Source organism: Rhodamnia argentea, chromosome 4, assembly GCF_020921035.1.
Source record: "Rhodamnia argentea isolate NSW1041297 chromosome 4, ASM2092103v1, whole genome shotgun sequence".
NCBI classification, from domain to species: domain Eukaryota; kingdom Viridiplantae; phylum Streptophyta; class Magnoliopsida; order Myrtales; family Myrtaceae; genus Rhodamnia; species Rhodamnia argentea.
Window position 1 is genome coordinate 7,228,664 of NC_063153.1, and position 18,723 is coordinate 7,247,386.

General features: G+C 39.1%; 1 pseudogene; it reads right to left on the reverse strand.

Annotated features, from left to right (window-relative positions):
- Positions 1–760: 760 nt before the first annotated feature.
- LOC115736077 lies at positions 761–17,899 on the reverse strand (annotated as a pseudogene).
- Between the last annotated feature and the right edge of the window lie 824 nt (positions 17,900–18,723).

An 18,723-nucleotide genomic window follows, 5' to 3' on the forward strand; every position in this document is an offset into this window, starting at 1 on the left:
AACAGATTCTCTTTCCTATGAAGCGGCACTTCTTCAAAGGAAATCTTCAAACTCAACTTCGTAGAATAATCATACAAATGATGAATAATGCAATATGAATGACGAAAATGGCAGTGGTATCTAATGCGATGGTCAATGCTTTATTTATAGACAATGATGCGAAGAGTCACGAAAGAAGAGGTTAAGAACGAAGAGTTACTAATCCGAACAGTTCTCTTTCAAATGAGCGAAGAGTTATGAAAGTCACGAAACCGTACGGTTTCGTCTATGAAGGATTACGAACCGAAACACTTCCTTTCGAACAAACATGTTCGTTCAAAGAAAAAATTCCCAAACAAACACATCTGTTCGGACAAATGAAGTGTTCAGAAATTTCAATAGTGTCTATTCAAATTATGTCCATTCGGTTTAAAAAGAGTAGAATAAAATAAAATAAAATAAAAATAATGGAATGCGCGGGCTCGAACCGACCAAACCGGCCGGTGGTGGCGGCGCACTCGTGTGGGTCGACCTAGCTTTGCGCGGGTCCTCTCCCTTCCACAAAAGTGGGGTGCCCCTTGGGGCCCAAACCCATATGTAAAGTTTCAATATTTAAACCCATCTCCAATATGCTCTTTTTCTAATGTGGGACTCTCCATTCTTCATTTCTCATTCAACTTTTTATGGGACTTTGAAACCAAAGTCCCAACATTTAATTCGTTCCAAATCGGGTGCAAAGCACGACCAATCCTAGGATCACAACTCACTTTGCGACTATCCTTTAGTCATTTTGGTGGGGCTTGGCCTTGGTAACGTGGAGTTGCCTATCAGTATCGTGCATCAAGAGTAACTCGACTTGAGATATAAGCTCTCCGCGTCGCCACAACAGCATCGCGTGATGGTAAACTCGACAATTATATGCAACGTAGCACAACATCGCTACCCAGATGGTGCTTATGATCTGCCGCCTGCTCTTCTTGTCCTTCAGTGTCGCCGCCAATCCCGCACATTGCTCAGCACGTACCAGTCCACGGTGATTATGGTCATTTTCTTCCAATCCAAGTGGGGTTTGAGCACGATCTCTTCTGTCGACGACGACAGAGTCCTCAAGGCATCTGTACCAGAGAAATGGCTTCAATATTGCGCAAACGTGCTCCAATGTGATGTTGCTAGTTGTTATGTACGATCGCAATCTTAGAAGGTATAGCATGAAATTGGACAGCAGTTTGCTTCCTTCACAATACTGAGAATTATCGGGCACCGAAAATAGGCAGATGTTCGTTGCAATGTGCCAAATGATGATGCTTTTGTCGAATGTTATCGAGATGTACCTATTCAACACTTGATTGTCGCCGAGTTTGTGAACTTCGAGCGTCCACTCCCAGGGTTCGAGAAGGGCTTTCGACGTCTGATCTTTTCGAGCTTTTCAATACCTTCCACCAGCAATATCTTGAGAGAGGCGGATTTTCAAGCGAGAGTGAATCCAATACCTTCTTTGTTGTGGTTGATAAAACGAGGAAGCAGATCATGACCTTTGCAATTAAGTCGACAGCCATATAAATTAACAGAGAAATAAAACGAGGAACAATAAAGGACATGAGAAATTTACATGGTTCGATTCAAATATCGGAACCTACATCCACAAAGAGAGCCAACGAATAATCCACTAATAAATCGGAGAATTATAGAGTTTACAAATCACTCACGCTCAAGTGTTTCCCAACCCTAGATCGAATACCCAATACCCATAGTGTTTAATAACTCAACTTGATGAACACAATCCTACGTACAAACCTCTCTGAGCTTTCGTCTATCTCTTGAGCTCTCTTGTTCGCTTGATCTTCGTCTTCGGACCACCTTCCCTTTTATAGGCGAATGGGAAAGAAACAAGACAATATGTAATCGCAACCGCATCAAATATCAGAGAAGGAGGCACCCACAAGACAAGTCTCTATCCAACATCGGCGCCCTCCATTTTGCATGGGTATGCATGCATATCATGCATTTAATGAAGGGAAGACAACAATGAAAGAAGAAAAAGGAAGCCCATGATTCTTGCCAATTCCTCATGCGGCTTTAGTAAAGGAGCTTTCATATATGGTCAAAGAAGGGAACAACTTATCAGCCCTTCATTAATGCATGCAGAGAAGAAGAATTCATCTTCTCGTTGGCCTTCATGCAGCTCCTCATAATGTCAAACATTTTGGTCTTCTTCATTAAATGTGTAGCCCATTTAAGTCATAAGAATGCAGCTCATGCGCCATCAACATCATATGAAAAACGTGTACAGCCGCATTCACAAAATTAACATGACCCACGAAATCTTTTTAGAGCAGGTATTATCCACTAGCTCAAACTCGAGACATAATTTAATAATTCTCTACCTTAGTTCGACATTTGCAGCTAAGTTATAGTGCTCATTATTCATGCCAACTCTCCCAGCACCTCGACAGGCGCTCATATTCTACGGACAACAATCGAGCTCGTGCAGAGCTCGAGCTTCACCAAAGGAACGGACTTTGTCATCATATCCATCGGGGTTCTCCGCTATTGCTATTTTCATAACAACAATCTCGCCCTTCGTTATGACATCTCGATGAAATGGTACCTGATGTTGATATACTTTGTTCGCTCATGATAAATCGGGTTAGAAGCCGGATGTATCGCACCTTAGTTATCACAATGTCTAATGACACTTTTCTGCTCTAGTCCAAGGTCCGAGAGGAAACCTCCTAGCCATATTACCTCCTTCGCCACATAGGTCCGTGCTATCTACTCTGCCTCGGTTGGAGATAATGTCATAGTGTCCTGTAAGGCCTTCTAACTTCTTGCACAACCTGCCAAACAGGTACCTCAATAACGATCTGCGATCATACAAGTCACCACTGTGATCCGAGTCCTTATACCCTATGTTCTCACTACCATTCCTGTCTCTTTGGTATTTGATACCAACTTTTGCCGTCCCCTTCAAATATCTGAGGATCCATTTCATGACTTCCCAATGTGTCTTACCTGGGCACTTCATGTAATAGCTGACAACGCTTACGGTTTGTGAAATGTTAGGTCTAGTGCATACCATGGCATACATAATACTACTCACTACACTATAATAACGAATAGGAAACATATGCTCCTCTTCCTCCTCGCTCCGCAATGATGACTTATTAGAAAATTTAAAATGTGCAACTAAAGGTGTACTTATAGATTTTGTTGATTGCATGTTAAAATGCGCCACAATCTTCTTGATACATTTCTTTTAGGATAGATGCAACACCCCTGCGGTCTTATCACGCAAAATCTCCATATCCAATATCTTCTTAGCAACACCTAAATCTTTTATTTCAAACTCAGCACTCAACTGCCGCTTCAACATATTAATATCAAGCATATCTTTAGTTGTTATTAACATGTCATCAACATATAATAATAGATAAATAAAAAATCCATCCTCCGGTTTTCTAAAATAAACACAGCTATTCATCTGACTTTTCAAATATTCCTAACTAGCCATGAAGCGTTAAGACGCTTGTACCATTGTCTAGGAGACTGTTTTAGCCCATACAAAGATTTCCTTAATAAGCAAATATGGCCCTCCTTACTTGGAATGTCAAATCTCTCTGGCTACCTCATGTAAATATGTTTCTCCAACTCGCCATGAAGAAACGTCATTTTCACATCTAGCTACTCCAGCTCGAGATCTTGTGCAACAACTACGACAAGTAATCCATGAATGCAAGTATGTCTTATCACAAGAGAAAATACCTCATTGTAGTGGATGTCTTCTTGCTAAGTATACCCCTTCATAACAAGTCTTGCGTTGTACCTTGCTGCATTGACACTAGGAATGCCCTCCTTCCGTTTGTAGACCCATTTGTACTCGACAATCTTTTGGCTCTTGGGTGTTTAACCAACTCCCATGTATGATTTTTGTAGAGTGATTCTATTTCTTCACTCATAGCCTTTACCTAATGCGATAACTTAGCACTAACCATCAACCTCAGAGTATGACAAAAGCTCATTTGCCTCCACTTCTACACCTATGGTCAATGCATAGGCAATATCAAAATAATCGTAACGTATCGATGGTTTGGCTTTGCTTTTTTGTCTGCCTATGGCTATATTGTGATGAGGCTCTTTCGGTTGTTCGGTATCACTGTCTTTAGGAATTGTGGCCTCATCTGCAATTTATTCTTCTATTACCTTTGAAGTCTCCGGAGGGTCTACCCGAAGCTTCACCTCACTTTTGACACCATGATCCGTTTGCTCTGCTAATTAAGTCTCAAAACTCCTCCTTTGAAGCATTACGGTCTCGTCGAAGATTACGTCTCTGCTGATGATAAAATGGGGTGATCTGGAATCAATGCACCACAACCAGTAGCCTTTCAACCCTTATGCATAATCCGGAACTATGCACTTCTTTGCCCTCGGCTTAAGCTTACCATCCCTTGCATGAGCATATGCGGGACATCCGGATATTCGTAATATGGAGTAATCAACAAGCTTCCCCTACCATATTTTCTCGGGAGCCTTTCACTTGATAGCAGAAGATGGAGTTTGATTAACCAAGTAACATGCCATTTTCACTGCTTCGGCCCAAAATTCCTTACCCAATCCCGCATGCGAAAGCATGCACCGAGCTTGCTCAAGTAGAGTTTCATTCTTCCATTTTGCAACGTCATTTTGTTGTGGTGTCCTTGGAATCGTGCGGTGTCTCATGATCCTTTCCTTTCGACAGAACTCAATAAAATCCTTTCCACATAACTCTATTCCATTATCGTTTCTCGGGCATTTGATTTGTTTACTTGATTGCTTCTCAATCAATGTCTTAAAATTCTTGAATCGATCAAAAACCTCGGATTTGTGCTTCAGGAAGTATATCCATACCTTCCTCAAATAATCGTTGATGAATGTCAGCATATATCTGACAACTCCTTTCGAAGGAACCGGAGACGGCCCTCAAACATCTGAATGAATGTATTCAACCAGTTGCTTGGTCGAATGGATAGCTATACCGAATTTAACTCGGATTTGCTTCCTAAAGATGCGGTTGTGATGGCCTAAATTTTCGTCCCTTTAATTAGTGAGTAAATCATGTTTTGTAATGATGATTATGTGATAAATGAGAAGCAATTTGAAGTTAATAAGTGTGAATTTGAGGCTTGATGTTATGTTATGAGATATTACAAGTTATGGTAACGAAATGAGAGTTTGCTTCAGAAATTGAGCGCGATTTGGACATGGATTGAACGTAAGACCGAAACCTATTAAACCCCTAGCTATAAATACTCTCTTTCTCTCTCTCCACTCCCATTTCCTCTCTCCCTCTCTCCCGACACTCCCCTCCCTTCCCCCTCTCCCCCGGTTACATCCGGCCGAGAGAGACCTACGGCTCGACACCTCTCACCATTCGTACAAGGCCGCCAATGGCGATGACGGGGGCTACCCCTCCTCAGCAACACCTCCACGACCTCGACTCTAGCTCTCATCACCTTGAAGACCTTCGTTTCTCTCCTTCTAGCTCTTGGTCATGTGTGACCCAAGGAGGATCCGAGCTTCGATTGGCCAAGATTCGGCTTCATTTTCGCAAGGTTTCGATCCTGAGGCAAGTGAAGCTTCTAACTCTTACGCTTACTTGCCAATTTGTCTTTCAATTGGCTATGATACAATATTTTGGAAATAGGTTTACGAAAATGAAGTTCATCTTGCATGAGCTATGAAACAACATAGATCGGACGATCTATTTCTTGAATGTAATGGGAACGATCATTGCATAGTCCGATCATGTGAATTTCTATGGATTGAATGCAAATTTGAGCCACCTAACCCAAGGAAGGTACGGCCATGCGTGTAAAATTGGTGTGTAATGTGTGGGTTTGAGTTTTTTTTTTTTTTTTTGTCTTTTATTTTCTTTTAGTTTGCGTCGGCAGCCGCGAGCAAGGGTTGTGGCCCTCGTCAGGTGCTAAGCGAGGGCTCGTGACCCTCGCGGGCCCTTAGCTTGTGGCCGGCGGGGCGATCGGCCTAAAACCAAAAGAAAATTTTATTTAAAAATCTAAAAAATATCAAAATATTATCCAAATTTTGTCATGTCGGCTCTGGCAGCACCATGTTAGCTCCAGCTAGGCAAATGGACTAAATTTACGTAATTGCAAAATGTTTATGACTCAATTGACAAAAAAAAGTTTAGAATTGAATTAGCACAATTGCAATAGATTTGAAACTTTTCTGATAATTTTCCCAGGACACATATGTTCATGAGATCTCAAATTGTCCTTAATTCACTATGAGATTAGCAACCTATTTTAGGCCCACAAAAAATAAATAATAAAAATTATTGTGGAGTCCATTTCTTCAAGAATTTGTCAAAGTCAAAGTTCACATGCACTTCCTTCTGCCGCCATTGACGTGTCTTCCGATGGATTATGTGTCATTCTCTTATTGGAGGATCTTTGATCCATTCTACTAGAAAATGGCACTTCTAAGTTCTGTCTCCTCATTGGACCCAAAAAAAAAAAAAAAGTTCTGTCTCCTCTGCTATGTCTTCTAACTCATGGTTTTTTTACCATGTCTGCTATAATCACATGACTCCAAATTCTGATTTATTTTAGTTAAAATCATTCACTTCACAATCCCTACTACTAACACAGCTTACAATTCATAAATGAAGAGTACATGAGTCTATTTATAAGTTTTACATGATACCTATCTAGCAATATCAATTGCAATCAATTAGAACTAATCAAGTGAAAAATACAAAATCTCCTACAACCTTCTAAATATATCTCTAACATTAGGGCGGAACCTCCTTCAGTAAGCAAGAAAAAGAAATGCATGGGTAGAAAAAGGACAAAAAGAAATGGGGATTTGATCATTTGCTTGCAACTTTGGTCCGAGACTCTTTTTCTCTTTTGTTTAGCCTAATGCTTACATAACCATGTCTGAAGCTTTCGCATCTATCTTTAAGGTAATCCTTGATTCTCGTTCTGTCGCACTTTTAAATTAGACAAAACACTAACATAGACATCCTTGCCTCCTTGGGGTAGCAGTGAGCTTTGTGTAGAGCCGGAGTAGTCGTGAGCTCACATGGCCATGAAAATTTTGCAGAAAGAGAGAGTGAGTGGGACTGGTTCTGTCTTTCTATTTTGTTTTTTTTTTCTTTTTTACTCTTTTTTTTATTACTTTCCACAATGGTGTCCACGTGTGCATCCACGTTGGCTAAATTTTTTCCACGTCGTCATACTCCATCATTGTCAAAAGGAGCTGCTAGTCCGACGGTATGACAATACTGTAAATGATTTCTAACTACATAATCTCTCAATCTGTCCCACCCCGGCTCCCAGCAAAAAAGGGACATAATACGGCCGTCCTTCCTCCCGAAGGACACAGCCTCAAGCCCCTAAAATTTCCTCGTCGGTATCACTATCACTCTATGAGCAACCCGAAAAGATTAGGAAGAAAAGGGGTGAGCAACCATAGCTTAATGAATAGTGCAAATATCTTCTAAGCAGATCAAACACCCACTATGCATAATTATAAAACCATACCGAAACTCATTAACTCAATCCCACAATATGGCATATGTACGAGGTCAAAATCAAGTTTTATCTTTTCAATAAAGTTTTATTCATATAAAGAAATACTCATTTCCTTAGTAATATCAAAACAAAATATCAATGGTTTAATCCATTGACCAATTTCAACAAATTTCAATGGTCACTTCCGTTGATTCACCTCATACAATCACATGTCGATGGCCATTCCATCAACTAATCTAATGCTCAACATCCAACTATGGTCACATTTAATGCCGTAACATAGGCGACCAAGTTTATCCCCCTTTGTTAGGTCTATCACCTATATTAGCCGATGGTTCGACCCAAAAGGACGTCTTGATAGTATGCATATTTCCCCCCTCAAGGTTCTTAACATAGTGATATGAGCATTGTACATAAACCACAATCTCCAATAACCCAACCAAAATCAACATCATCTCATAACAATCACATAAACTCCACAATTGCATTTATCGACAAAATGCATTTTATAATTCAATACATATAACCCTGTGTAAACCAAACTCAAAATAGCTTTCCATAATTCTTTCACGAAAAGGTTTCGCAAACCCAAAGTATATAACCTTTCCCAACTCCATTTATCAAAAAATATATTTATACTTCATAAGACATTTATTCCACAACTTTCAAAATCAATGTATAGACCTGTAACATTTCGAAATGCCTTTCATAAAACATTTCTCAAATCATTCACCAATAATCGAAAAGTAGTAAATGTTCGATCCAAATTTTATGCAACAAACATGCTTCAATAACTCAAACAATACTCAAATCTTTATCACTTCATTTCAAGACATGAGTTTACAAATTCAAAGAAGATATAGCACCAGTCACCTAGAGAAGCTGAAAACCGACATACGAAGAGTACTTGAGTTGACGCACTTGTATTCCTATCTATCAATCGAGAAACGGTATCAAAATATGAATAAAACACCAGTCCAATGAACAATTTGACCAAATCACGCTCAAACATCAACTATTCGACTCCCACGTGCTAACAAGGAGACTTATTTACAACAAACATTCATCTTTTCTGTTACACGCATTATCCGTTATGTGCGACTTGCATGCGAAACTTCAAAAGTTCGTTCCAACCACACCATACTTCGAAATTGAGTTCCATCAAGCCTCACCGCTTCACAACACCTTAGACTACCATTTCCACAAAAATTGCAGCGCAAGAACTCCTCAATCGAATCTCTTAGTTCAAAATCTATATAACTCCAAACTTGTGCCCTAACTTCCAAAATTACGCCGATTAGAGGAATAATCAGGTTGGATACTTCACGGCTTTGCAATTCGCATTTCATTCGACTTGTCCATGAGTCCGGATCGTGTACGAGCAAAATTTCTCCTTTGCTCTTTCCTTTCTCTTCTCTGTTGCTTCCTATTCACTAGACGAGCTCCCTTTAATTTTCCTTGTTTTGTCCTCTCGAGATGTCATGTGAATCATTTAGAGAAAGAAGAAAATAAAGATGGGCTGACTTTGGCTTATAGGGAACATAGGTTTGTGTAATGGGCTCATATATTACAATCTTCCCTCCTTATAAAAATTTCGTCCTTGAAATTTAGATGTACCTCAATCATAAAATAAATGAGAGTATTTATGCCTTGACTCCTCCTCTCTCTCTCTCTCTCTCTCTCTCTCTCTCTCTATATATATATATATATATATATATATATATATATACACACATATATATGTGTGTGTGTGTGTGTTTCTACAGTTATATCTTCAGCTATGTTCTCCGTAATCACCACGATTCGTGACGTGCAGTACATGTAACTCTTCGTGCTAGGTTTCCTTAAGAGCGTAGTGTTTCTAATATGGCTTGAAGAAAGAATTTGTTCTGAAGACTCTGTATATGTCATTCCTCTTCCTATCCAACGAAGTAATACCATGGTCAGAATTTACATCTAAACCATACTCCAAATGACCGGAGTACGGATAATTACTCGGATATAACACTAGCCCATTAGCATGAACTATTGGTCTAGCTCCATAACTTCGTCTTTTATTCTAGTCAATGTTGACACTTAAATTTTAACTAATCTTTTTCAGTTATTTTTTGCATAAAAATTAGAACTAATTTTAGTTCTAAATAAAAATCATCTCGCATATTTATTTTTAGCGTACATTACATTGGTATACAATTAGACCAGCAGAGCATTTGAGCTTAATTTGACGGGCATTTAGACTTGAAAGAAATATTTCCTCGGGGACTAGATTGCAAATACTTAAAACTTGAGGGTCTATTTTGCAAATAACCAAAAGAAGAGAAGATGAAAAATGGGAGATAGGAATGGGAGATGAGAATGGGAGATGAAGAAATGAAGGTGAAGAAGAAAGGATGGAGAGATTTGTCTATAAATGGGAAGAGTTCTTGAGAGAGGGGGAGTTTTGGGGGTGATAGAAAAATTGAAGAGTTCTTGAGAGAATTTTCGTGAAATAGAGAGGTGATCGGCTAGAGTTCCAATCCCATCGGCAGCTTGGAGCGGTTTCACGCCAATTGATTTTGCATCGCTATTTGTGCTCCGATCGACTCGTGCCGGTTTTGAGCTGCTATTCAACCTTGATTCATGGACGAGCACCAGGAACTCTTCGAATCTTCATTTTATCACCGATCAAAGGTAAACGCCATTCACGCCTTCAAGCTCAAGTTTCCATGGCTAAACCTTAGTTCCGTGTTATTTCTTGATTCTATTTGGCCTGATTGAGTCTAAAACCCTTCCTAAGCTTCGTTTTATCTTCATTTTGTATCAACTTTGCATGATACTCCATGGTCGACCTTCACATGTCGTCGAATACACCTTGAGCTGTCAAGTTCATTACCGATGTTATTCAAAACAATCGGATCATAAGAATCAAAAGACCGAGCCTCCTATTGGTGGTTTGTAAATCTACTTTATGTTCATACCCCAAAATTAGAAAGGTCAAGTCTGTTATTGGTGGTTTGTAAATTTACTTTCAGCAATTTATTTTTTGTTTATATCCCATAATCGGGAAGGCCCAGTCTCCTGCTGGTGGTTTGTAAATTTACTTTCAGCAATTTATTTTATGTTCATATCCCAAAATTAGGAAAACCGAGCCTCCTACTGGCGGTTTGTAAATTTATTTTTAGCAATTTATTTTCTGTTCATACCCCTGAATCAAGAAGGTCGAGCCTCCTGCAAGCGGTTTGTAAATTTACTTTCAGCAATTCATTTTCTGTTCATATCCCAGAATCGGGAAGGCCGAGCCTCTTGCTGGCGGTTTGTAAATTTGCTTTCAGCAATTTATTTTCTGTTCATACCCCAGGATCGGAAGATCGAGCTTCCTGCTGGTGATTTGTGTGAGTTACGCATATGAATATGTGTGGTATAAATTTCAAAAATAAAAGAAAAAACTCCTAATTCTAGCGGTTTTCATGACTCGCGAGAAAATCGAAGGTGATTTACCCTTTAAGGGGTAAAATCATCATTTCGAGAATATCGGAAGGAGGAATCTCAAAAATAGGGTTGACCGGTTGACCGTGGTTACCCCTAAATTTTTTAGAATTCCTGAAATTTTCTAGGAATTTTTCCACGAACTTTTCCATTTTTTATTTTTGAAATTTATACCACACATATTTATATACGGAACTCACACAAACCACCAGCAGGAAGCTCAATCTTCCAATCCAGGGTTATAAATAGAAAGTAAATTTACAAGCGCCAAGCAAGAGGCTCGGCCTTCTTGATTCCGGGATATGAATGGAAAATAAATTGTTGAAAGTAAATTTACAAACCACCACCAGTGAGCTCGACCTTCCCGATTTTAGGGTATAAACAAAAAATAAATTGCTACGAGTAAATTTACAAACTGCCCGCGGGAGGCTCGACCTTTCTGATTTTGGGATATGACCGGAAAATAAATTGCTAAAAGTAAATTTACAAATCACCAGCAAGAGGCTGGACCTTCTTGATTTTGAGATATGAATACAAAATAAATTGTTGAAAGTAAATTTACAAACTACCAGCAACAAACTCGACCTTCCCGATTCTGGGGTATGAACATAAAGTAGATTTACAAACCACCAGCGGGAAGCTCGGTCTTCTAATTCTTACGATCCGATCGCTTTGAATAACATCGGTAATGAACTTGACAACTCAAGGTGTATTCGACGACATGTGAAGGTCAACCATGGAGTATCATGCAAAGTTGACACAAAATGAAGATAAAACGAAGCTTAGGAAGGGTTTGAGACTCAATCAGGCTAAATAGAATCGAGAAATAACACGGAACTAAGGTTTAGCCATGGAAACTTGAGCTTGAAGGCGTGAATGGCGTTTACCTTTGATCGGTGATAAAATGAAGATCCGAAAAGTTCCTAATGCTCGTCCACGAATCAAGGCTGAATAGTAGCTCAAAGCTGGCATGAGTCGATCGGAGCACAAATGGCGACGCAAGATCAATTGGCGGGAAACTACTCCAGGCTGCCAACAGGATTGAAACTCCAAATGATCATCTCTCTATCTCACGAAAATTATCTCAAAAACTCTCCAACTTTTCTATCACCCCCAAAACTCCCCCTCTCTCAAGAACTCTTCTCCATTTGTAGATAAATCTCTCCATCCTCCCTTCTTCGCCTTCATTTCTTCATCTCCCATTCTCATCTCACATTTTTATCTTCCATTCTCATCTCCTATTCTCCATCTTCTCTTCTTTTGGTTATTTGTAAAATAGACCCTTAAGCTTTAAGTATTTGCAATCTAGTCCGTGAAGAAATATTTCTTTTAAGTCTAAACGCCCGTCAAATAAAGTTCAAATGCTCTGCCGGTCTAATTGTATGCCAATGTAATGTACGCTAAAAATAAATATGCGAGATAATTTTTATGTGGAACTAAAATTAGTTCTAATTTTTATGCAAAAAATAACTGAAAAAGATTAGTCAAAATTTAGGTGTCAACACTCAAGGAATGCATTACTTTCACAAAATTACAAATTCGAGCATATGCCGAGATCTCAATATTCTGCGAGACAATGTCCCTTTGATCCATAAGTAAGTACTAACAAATTCTTTGCGTCATCATTGCTTCTACATTTACCATAGGCATTCAAGAAGGAATTCAGTATGACTACATCCAACCCAAAACCATACACCAGTTCATAATAATGCAGAGATTGCATTCTTGTGAGCTCCAAATCTCCAGCAAGCACCTCCAGCTGTCACCAGCTATCCCACTCCTTCATAATGCATATCATTCAACAGATTAAACGATGAATCCACATCACCTGCCTTACAGTAACGTCCAATTATGGCATTACAAGGAACACATTCTTCTTAGACATTAAGTCAAACACTTCGCTTGCACTACGCACTTGCCTAAACTTTGCATAAAAGGTGATCAGAAAGAGGCAATATAAGCATCTGAAGTGAACCCACGAAGGTTTAGACATTGGTGAAACGAGAAGCCGAATGGGCGGAGGTCCAGATGAGTGCAGGCTTTGAGGATGCTCAAGAACGTGTGGGGGTCGGGGAAACTCTGTTGATTCGTATAGAGGTGAAAGTGGGAAGGACGTCGTGATGAGTCTCTTATGATGATGGACGATTGATGCTTGCATCGAGTGAGTTCACCAAAGAGGTGACGACGGCTTGTTGGGCGCCAAGCCTTTGCCCACCGAAGGTTTTAGCTTGTTCATTCCACATCAACGGCTCTTCTTTCATTCAACTCCTTCCACAAGTTTCATATGCTTTTCTAATGTGGTAAGTCCTTTGCAAGCAATATGCATGTTCTTCTAGGATTTTCAACGCATAATGGATAAAAATGTTGTGCGTATTTTGTCGTGTTGTTCCCTCTCTAAAAGTCTTCTCAACTTGCTCCTCGAATATAACAATACCGCATCGAGAAGAAACTCCGAAGCAAGTTTAGAACTCTTGCACGCCTTTGAGGATGTGAGCATTCTCCATCAAGCTCATGCCTATCCTTGTTGGAATCATCATCCTCTTCTTCCTCAACCTCTTCGTCCTGTTCGAAAAGAAAAAAACTTCTATTGCATTGTTGCGAGACCACTGCCAACTACAAGCCCACTAGCATAGAATGCTGACCATTTTAAGCATGAGCTTTAACAAACATGTCAATAGATTGGCCATCATACTCAATGACATGCATCCAATTGTCATATGCCTTCTTTGCTAAGTGTCCACACGAATCTTCTGATCATCTGAAAGAGAATCTGCAGAGATATATTGTCAATCTCCGATTAAGCCACTGAATTGAGAAATGTTAATGGAAACAATTCTTACATTCCTAGGATCATCCAAATAATACACGTAAAGCTTCCCTCTTAGGACACGTGTCTTCGCGTGGTTTTAGTTGTACGTGTAAACTACGATCCAGTAAGCTCTCTACAGCTTCCTTTACAAGAATGCGATTATGCCCTGTTGGCTCCCAGGCCAATGACACTCATTGGTTTTCGAATGTGATCAAACTCCAAAGCGGCACTGCGTTATGATCTTTTATTCCACCAATCACAATTGCCTACATTCACTGATTTGCTATCCAATCAAGTAGTTTGCAGCAAACGTTGCATCACAGATTTTATTCCTGATCGCAGGATCTGGAACTCCCATCTTTTCAACTAAAACCTTGAGAGCAGTCTCGGTTGGCAATCCTGCGGCTCGGAAAGCACAACCTTTACTATACATCCCAGAGTCAAAGCAGGCTGCACGAATTTCTGCGACAGCTTGTAAGGTGGTATCCATGTTGTAGCAGTTCTAATCAATAATAACGCCATATTTCCGATCATAGGTCGTGCCTTCTACATAGAAAATTCATGATGCGGTGGTCTTCCCCCTCCAAAGTTAAAAAATTCACAAACGGACATTTGATTTGTGGTTGAAGTTCCTGTTTTATCGGAGCAAATCGCAGTTGTGCATCCTAAAGTTTCTATCTAGGAAGCTTCCGCAGCATTGCGTTCTTTTGTGATATCTTGGTTCCGAAAGCTAAACTAGTCATAATAACTTTAGGGAGACCTTCCGGAATTGCAGCAGCAGCAACGACAATTGAAATTTCAAAATAGTATGTGCACTACTGGAATGAGAATTGCACATTTGCAGGCCACACCCACCCATAACCACCTATGAGAGGAAGGTTTTATAATTTGTAATCCATACAATGACACAAACAAGCCCAATTTCAGGGGTAAGCCTACCCCAAAATTCATCTAGCTTCTTTCTAAGTGGAGTGTCAGTCTCTTCAAGAGAAGCCTCGGTTTATTTTCTTTTGCATTTTCTCAATCTCAGTGTTCGTTCTGGTGCTCACAACAACATGTGCAGCTCCCATTGACAAATACCAACAGAACCATATTTTCCTTTGCTTGCAACTCACAATCGACCACGACAACGGCCCAGTTCCTTTGAGAACAGGCATTGCCTCACTAGTCAGTGAGCTCTGCTCAACTCTAAATGTCGAAGTCTTTAGAGAGACGACTCTTATATTGGCTGGGAAATTGTCACAAACCCTCAATTCAACTATATCCCTTGAAACAAGCTCCGTTGCAGGCAAATCAGGGACCAAGTAACCATCCCTCAAAACTTCTCCAACTTTATACAGCACCTTCTTGTGGGCATGAAGTGCCTTTTCGGCATCATTTTCTTGCCACATGACAACAATGGCATTAAGCACCAAAATTAGCATGACCACAAAGGGTTCAACATATGCCTCAAAACCAATATCACCCAACTTGCTTTCATGCATACTAAGATTAACATGGATTTTGCGTCAAAAAGTATCTTAACAAGGATATTATTGAATTGATCTAGGACAAGCGGCCATAGAGGCTTTCCCTTCTCTATGAAAAGTTCATTCTAGCCATATCTCTCTCGCAGCTTCTCAGCCTCGTAAGTGCTAAGACCCTTATCTTAGTTTGCTCTGCTTCCAACAATTCAGGTGTTAGATCATAATGACCCCATTTATCTTTTTGCCAAAACCACACACAATAACCTTAAGATATATTTCCTGTTTAAAGATAACAACTCGCTTGTCTTTGCTATACAAGGCGAAGCATGCTTTTCTAAATCAGAATAGATGATCATTTGGACTTAAAAGGAAACATACGTCCTAATACCTAACCAAAGATTAACGCACTATAAACTAACACACAATCTCACAACGTCCCATAAAATCTACACTCAAATGTCATAAACTAGGCTCTGATACCAACAAATATCTCACCCCAATTTCTAGCAGAAAAGGGACATGACTCGGCCATCCTTCCTCTTGAAGGATGCAGCCTCAAGCCCCCAAAATTTCTCTGTTGGTATCACTCTCGCTCTATTAGCAACCTGAAAAGATTAGAAAGAAAATGGGTGAGCAATCATAGCTCAGTGAGTAGTGCGTATATCTTCTAAGCGGATCGGGGACCCACCATGCATAATTATAAAACCATACCAAAACTCATTAACTCAATCTCACAATATGGCATATGTACGAGGTCAAAATCAAGTTGTCTTTTCAATAGAGTTTTATACATATAAAGAAGGGTTAATACCACGAAAAATCCTAAATTGGTACACTTGTGACAAATTTACCCCAAACTATTTTTTTACCCACAAAAAACCCAAATTAGTATACTTATGATAAATTTACTCCAAACTGGTATGCATGTAACAAATTTACCCTCCGTTAAATTTAGTTAAACATAATCGTCAAATTATTGAGTTGGATGACACGTGATAGTTGAAGGGTATACCGGTTCAGGGTTTTTACCCTCTGTTTATCACAGTTGTATCAATTTGGGACTTTTCGTGGTATTAACCTAATTTTATGGAGGGTAAATTTGTCATAGATATACTAGTTTGGGGTTTTTCGTACTTAAAAAAAATTAGTTTAGGGTAAATTTGTCACGGATATAACAGTTTGGTGTTTTTCGTGGTAAAAAAAATAACTTAGGGTAAATTTGTCACATGTATATCAATTTGGGGTTTTATGGTATTAACCCTATAAAGAAATACTCATTTCCTTAGTAATATAAAAAAATATATCAAAGCTTTTTCCATTGAACAATTTCAACAAATCACATTTCAATGGTGAATTCCATTGATTCACCTCATCAAATGACATGTTGATGGTCCATTCCATCAATTAATGTAATGCTCAACATCCAACTATGGTTACATTTAATGACGTGACATAAGCAACCAAGTTTACCACCTTGGTTAGGTCTACCACTTACATCAGCTAGTGGTTTGGCCCGGAAGGACGTCCTAATAGTATGCATACTTTCTCCCTCAATGGGTTCTTAATATAGTGATATGAGCATAGTACATAAATCATAATCTCCAATAACCCAACCAAAATCAGCACCTTCTCATAACAAATCACATAAACTTCACAATTGCATTTATTGAGAAAATGCATTTCATAATTCAATATATACAACCTTGCATAAACCATACTCAAAATCAAGAGCTTTCCATAATGCTTTCACGAAAAGGTTTCGCAAACCCAAAATATATAACCTTTCCCAACTCCATTCATCAAACAAAATATATATACTTTGGCGGAAGAACACTAGGAGGGCCAATATTTGTGTCTGACGCTCACTTTAGTGCCAATATTTTTTTTGTATCACTTAAGTATCAATTTTTTTGAAAAACGATTATTTAAGTGCTAACTCGGGTGAAGTCGCCGGAATTGGCACTTAAATGATCGTTTTCTCTCCGATTTGATACTAAAGTGATTATTTTTGGATCATTTAAGTATCAATTTTTTAAAAAAATGACCATTTAAGTGCCAAGTCCGGTGAGGTCACTGGAATTTCTCACCGTTGGCACTTAAGTGATCATTTTTTCTCCAATTTGGCACTTAAATGAGCCGATAAAAAAATTAGCACTAAAGTAAGCGCCGTACACAAATATTGACATTCCAGGTATTTTTCTACCTATATACTTCATAAGACATTTATCTCGCAACTTTCGAAATCAATACATAGACCCGTAACATTTCGAAATGCGTTTCATAAAACGCTTCTCAAATCATTCACTAATAATAAAAAAGTAGTAAATGCTCGATTCAAATTTTATGCAACAAGCATGCTTCAATAACTCAAACGATGCTCAAATCTTTATCATTTCATTTCAAGACATGAGTTTACAAATTCAAAGAAGATATAGCACCACTCACCTGGAGAAGCTGAAAACCGACTTACAAAGATTACTTGAGTTGACGCACTCATATTCCTATCAATTAACCAAGAAACGATATCAAAATCTGAATAAAACACTAGTCCAATGAACAATCCGACTAAACAACGCTCAAATGTCAATGATTCGACTCCCACGCGCTGACGAAGAGACTTGTTCACGGCATACATTCATCTTTTCCATTACGTATATTATCCGTTATGCGTAACTTGCATGCGAAACTTCAGAAATTCGTTCCAACCAAACAACACTTCAAAATTGAGTTTCGTCAAGCCTCACCACTTCACAACACCTTAGACTACCACTTCCACAAAAATTGCAGCGCAGAAACTCCTCAATTTGTGCCCTAACTTCCAAAATTACTCCGATTAGAGGAATAATCAACTTGTACACTTACATGGCTTTGCGATTCGTATTTCATTCGACTTGTCGACGAGTCCGGATCGTGTACTCGCAAAATCTCTCTTTTGCTATTTCCTTTCTCTTCTCTGTTGATTCCTGTTCACTGGACGAGCTCCCTCTAATTTTCCTTGTTTTGTCCGCTGGAGATGTCACGTGAATCATCTAGAGAAGGACAAAAAAGAAGATGGGCTGACTTTGGTTTATAGGAAACATGGGTGCGGGCTTGGATTTGTGTAATGGGTTCATATATTACACAATCAATAAGTACTATATGCAAAACACCCAATAATAGTATATTGATTTATAGTTGAGATTGTACCATTTTTAACAATAAAAGCATTTCCCATTGTCAAATGTTCATGTTTGCTGGCTTCGGTTGGTGTTGGAAGAATTTGATTGGCTAAAAACTTCGTAAAATTAGAAAATACGTTAAAGTATTGAGGGGGAAAAGCAGGGTTTTTTTTTTTTTTATGTTGTGTTTGATCCAACTAGATTAGGTGATCAAGTCTGTTCGGATGATTCAACGAACCTCATCGAGTAGCCAAGTTCATCTAATCAGTTTCATGAGCGTGTCAACAACTTTTGAGAGCAATACTATAGGAAAG